Source organism: Schistocerca americana, chromosome 9 (assembly GCF_021461395.2).
Source record: "Schistocerca americana isolate TAMUIC-IGC-003095 chromosome 9, iqSchAmer2.1, whole genome shotgun sequence".
Lineage (NCBI taxonomy): Eukaryota > Metazoa > Arthropoda > Insecta > Orthoptera > Acrididae > Schistocerca > Schistocerca americana.
The window spans coordinates 27,146,246-27,152,050 of NC_060127.1; positions in this window are offsets into that span (position 1 = coordinate 27,146,246).

Below are 5,805 nucleotides of genomic sequence, written 5' to 3' on the forward strand. Positions count from 1 at the left end.
TGTGCTGATTATCTTTATGTCTAACATTCTTGGGTCCTTTGACCCACTAACCTCATTTACCTTTACGTATTTATTTCGTCTGAATTTTAATTTAGGCGAGAATTTCTTTATTCGCGGCATTTTTATGAAAACACGCGCAGCCAAAGAAAATACAAATCAACATGTACTTCACTCACAAAAACTTCACTAAGTACAACCATTAACGCTCGAAAACATTAACAATAACCATGACTGGAAAAACGATTATCGGTAGTAGATACGGTGTAGGAAACATTAAAGCGATAAAACAACAGAAGCATGAAATAATATACAAGGAGTAAAAGAATGCTGTGCATTATCTCTGCATGGCGCAAAAAGGAAGGCGCGGCACTTAAATGCCAGATTGCACAGAGTGTCAGGAAAATCATCATATCTCACGAAACAGTTGTCATATTTATAGAAAACAAAAACTGTTTCACGCAGGAAAGACCAGGTATTTCAAATATGCTAAAATCTAAAAATCGAATTTTTGAAGCTCTCTTGCCTTCCGTCTCCCCTAAATCACATACCCATAGTGTGTTTAAACAGTTTAGTGTCAAATTAAAGAGGCGAGGGTAATGTTTTCTGAGCTACTCTGGCCTGTAAACATACAATGAAAATCTTACATAATTAAAACTTACATACAGGCAAAAATGAAATCTTTCTTTAATACTAAACATCAATCGTAATAAGTACATTCAAGTGGATAGTAGGTCATTTCTTATATACAACTATACATCCGTCCAAGCCTTGCTTGATGAATGTCAAATTTTGTTTACTGCACAAATTCCATAAATCTTTGTGGGGTAGAGCCCTCTTTCTTTACCATTGTTGTTGCGTCTGGCACAGACGGCCCCTGCCTGGCAGACTACACTAAAGACACCCCTGTGTACCATATAACATACACAAGCACTTGCAGGCGCAACCAAGAGGAAAACAATTCTTAAAAATAAACAGAACTTGCTAGAGACTAATGCGAACCTTTTTCTGCAGAGGTCGCCTCACAGACACAGGGAAAGTTGAAGTACTCCGCCGACCTCAGCCAGCCTTATAAGGCCAGCGCAGCAGCAGTACAGCCAGTTCCTCGCCGAGCTAGGACCAGCTCCGATGGACCTCACTGACGCTCTTGATGAATAGTCGTATACATGTTATTTGTTTTCTTTGTGTGTATATAGTGATTGTTCGAGAAGTGTAGTTCAGTTCCAATAAACGACGTTATACATGAGTGTTCTACAATACTGAGTATTCTTCAGTTGTTTAAGTTATAGACTCCTGGGTGAGGGATTATTGATATAACAAATGGCTCTGTGCACAACAGTTCCCACTTGCGATTCAACACACCACACTTTGTCGGTTTTGAATGGGTCCTAAGGTGTGCTTGGTGTCCCACATGGTAGTGTGCAGGGCGTCCTAATTTCCTATCATACAACTGTTTTCTGTACTCAGTATTTTCTTCAGTGCTGACAGTGCCCAACGTATTTTCTGCTCATGCGATGTTCCCTTCGTAGGGATCTTGGGTGGAGGTTTCTCCCCATTATCCACTTGTCTTCTGTCAAACAGCAATTCCATAGATCTAAATCAGGTTGAGCTATGTGGGAGATTGTTAATAACTTGCTCGAATGGAGTAAAGTATTCGAACAACCATGTGTGTTTCTGGCAGATGTAAATCTGGATAAGTCTGTTAAATTCCTTAAATATCCTCTCTTTTGGTCTTGCTTTTGTATATGTTTAATGTTGTGAGTGTTCATGAACTCTTTCCAATGGTTGCCTGTAAAGTATGACGTGTTGTCCATCATTAGTATATCCAGCTTGCCCACTCTGGGTAGAGGATCCATAATTCTCCTGATGATGGAGCTGGTAGTCACTGACCACACAGTATACAATTAGACTTACTTGGAGAAAACATCACACAGGGCAACAACATACTGCACATTTCCTTTCCCTTGCAGATAAGGTCCAGCCACGTCCATGGAAACTATCTCCAGGCGTCTCTATTCAATATCACGTCTCGAGGTCCTGCCCACTTGCCTCTTATAGAGAGCTTAGAGGATGCTGCTTTCTCGGATAGCTATACAGTAATTCAAGCAAATCACATTATTAGTTTTTATTACAAATAAGAATATTGACAATACTTAACATTGTATTTATAAGAACGTGTCGCAAGTGATGGGCAACATGCAAACAAGAAATGTTCTTCTCTATAGATAATCTCCATACCAGCAATGGATAGGGATCACTAATAAATGCTATCTATTGTAGCTTTCACTGCTAGGCTGGATCTTTGCTGCCATGGGTGGCAGGAGCGGCGCTTACATTCTCTTCTTGTAGAGGCCGCTACTGTTGTGGCGTGGTCATTGTCAGTGGGCTATTGGCCGGTGTCACCTCACAGCCTTCTCTGATATTGCGTTCTTCGTCTTCGTGCCGGCGCTTGTGGTTACTATCAGAACACCGGGTATAGTTCAATTAGTCTTGACTTGTTTGTATGTTTAGCCTTCTGTCACATAACACATTTCCGTACTACCTGCAGAACTTTCCGTCTTAAATTTGGATAGTAATAAGTGTTTATCTTACTAAGGCATTTGGAGACGCCGTAGTGATCCCAAACATTGTGTGTGCTTAATATAAAGTCATTAACGTGATGCTAAACAAACGCACCAGTGCCTCTGCTCTGGGTGGGGTCGCTGAAACGTACACCTTGGCAAATCACAAATAGTTTTTTCATACTGTCATTGTTCTGCATCAGTTTTAGCCTTACCTTTTGCCACCTGCGATCCTTCTGCTGTAGTTGCTCCATGCTTTTAAACACTCTAACGTAGTATGGCTGTTAAATACATGTAAATGTCTCGTAACTAGGGCCTCCCGTCGGGTAGACCGTTCGCCGGGTGTAAGTCTTTTGATTTGACGCCTCTTTGGCGACTTGCGCGTCGATGGGGATGAAATGATGATGATTAGGACAACACAACACCCAGTCCCTGAGTGGAGAAAATCTCTGACCCAACCAGGAATCAAACCCGGGCCCTTAGGATTGACATTCTGTCATGCTGACCACTCAGCTACCAGGGATGGACAGTATGCCTGTTGTGTTTAATGTTTCATTGACAGAATCCTGATTTCTGAATTGTCCTTCACGAATATCAAGAATTCGTCTAGACCTTGTGGAAGCCTCGATGAAGCATCAGCAGTCACGTTCTCATTACCTTTGATACACACAACTTCAGAATCAAATTCCTGTAAATACACATAGCTATCCTAAAATGTAAGAGTTTACAAGTGAAAAGGAAGGACAAAGACTGATGGGCGCAATATGCCTTGTTATGCTTTCCCCATAGGTAATATTCGAACTTTTTGAACGCCCATATTACCGCGAGAGTTTGCAATTCGGTCATGGGAATATGCTCATTCAGTTAGGGTCCTTCGAGAAAAACTAATTACCTTGGGGGAGGGGGGGGGGGGGGGGGGGAGGGTAAGCTCCACACTCGTGTCAGTGATTTGGAATAAACCACCACCAGCCCTTTCGAGGATGCGTCTGTACACAGGCAAAAATCCTGAGTCATTTCAGGATGATGTAAGATGTTGGCAATCAAAAGAGCTTCTTTAATTATGTCAAAATCAGTTTGGCATTATTTGGTCCATAACCACGAGTGGTTCTTCCATCAGTAGAGCACCATTATTTAAAAGCTGGTGTGGTATCAATTTTCTGAAGGAAGATACAAATCCAAAATATCATTTCAACGGTTTCTTATTTTGAGGTGCAAGGCAGTCTGTCAGCATAGAGTTTCTTAGGGTCTGGAAGTGTGCTTTGAGGTGATATTATGTGTCCAAGGATTTTAATCTTTTCTTATCAAAATGTGACTTCATTAGGTTGGCTGTAACTCTGTATTCCGATAACAGATACAAGACTTGAGCCAAGTGTTCTGACCATGGTGGGGAAGCATTCAGTAAATCATCAATATACACAGTGACTCTACTTAACAATTCAGGTCCTAAAATTCGATCTAAGGTAGAAATAAATACACCTGCACTGACGATTAGACCAAAAGGCAGAATACAGAACTCATTGCTTCTGCCTCCTCATACAAAGACAGTCTACTTACGGCTATCTTCATGTAATGCAATTTGCCAGTATGAGGTTCCAAGATGCATTATGGAATTTCTGGCAGTGGTAGATACCTGTTTTTTGTGTTGATGATAAACTTTCCAGATCGCGTTCTCTTTCTTCCTGTCCTCCCACCAGCTGCCAGTTCCAAACCACCCTCCTCCCCCCTATCTCCCTTGATCCTTATCAATTCCTTCCTTGCTTCCTCCAACTGTGCTTCAAGGGCACAGATTTTCCTTTCCTGTTCCCCAATCGAAATGTTCCTACTGCACACTCTGCAGTTCCAGGAAAGAGCCTCTTCTGTTCTACCAATATTCTCCCCCTTGCATCCCCCCCTGTGAAAATATTTTCTACAAGATTGGCAACAAATCCCTCTACTCACTACCCTATAACAGCTCCCACATTTCTCACTCATGGGCAGTTTCTAAAGAATAATTAAATTTAAATAAAGTTTCAAATTAGTCAAGGAAGCGAGAGTGGATGCATGTAAACAAAAAACGACACAAGATTGAGTGAGAGGAGCAGTTGTGCACTTATAGAGCTGTACTTCTTTACAGACAACATTAGAATTTGTGAGCTTAATGTACAGGGAGAATACATACCTACAAATCTGCTATTACAAAACTCACTTATGATAGTTGCTATTAATTGCATAGTACCTTATAGGAAAAGCATAGGTAGCAAAATAAAACTGTAAACATGAGTGGTACAACATGCAGAAGAGAAGCTAAGTAAATACAAAAACAAATCAATACATACACAATGTAATCACATGAACTTTAACAAAATAAGTTAGGTAAATGCTTTATGTTTAAAAAGTAATATGGAGAACTAAATGAAATTTCACTGCTAGATAATACTTGGAAGTAGAGAGAGTGTGAAAGATTTTAGATTCGACTGGAGGTATTAATTAGTTAATCTATGTTTGTGGCGACATATCACACATGGAGTGAAACTAGGAACAGAATGAAAGTGTATAAGAGTAATATGAGCTTATTTTTATTTGTGGGGAGAAATAAATAGAATGATGGGGGCAGTGTAAGGACCCCACAGGTAATACATGGATATAAATGGAGATTTATGTAGAAGATTCTTAATGAATAATTATATGGGCATAAGGCAATGAATATGAAGATGCATATTATAGTGGTACCTAGAAAAGGGCCATGAAAGTGACGTAAGAAAGAATAGATTATATAATTTTAAGTCTTTGAATGATTGTATGAGTGTGGAAAGAGAAGTATGATGATACATGTATGGTAAACAACTGTGAAAATGAACATCATGAAGAAGCAGTGCAGAGTAAGGAAGAGACAGTGAAGTCAACAGTACAAAGGTACATGGTACATTTACATTTATCACAACACAGTAATTTGCTACACATACATGAGAATGAAAAACAACTTAGTATGTAAACTATTTCCTCAGTGACTAATTGTTACAGCTTGGGCAACCATAAGGTGAATATAAACGAAAGTGTGATATACAGTTTGTATGAGGGATGAACACAAAATGCAGTGAAATAATGTTTTATACACTGAGTTCTTGACACACACTGAAGCAGAAGCAGTACATTTAGCATCAGCACCTTCTTCTTTAGAGAGAATGAATTATGAATGAAGAACTCATGACAAAAATACAGTAAAGTTACTAGTTAAACATTATGAAGGTAAACATGTATATGTCGTCAC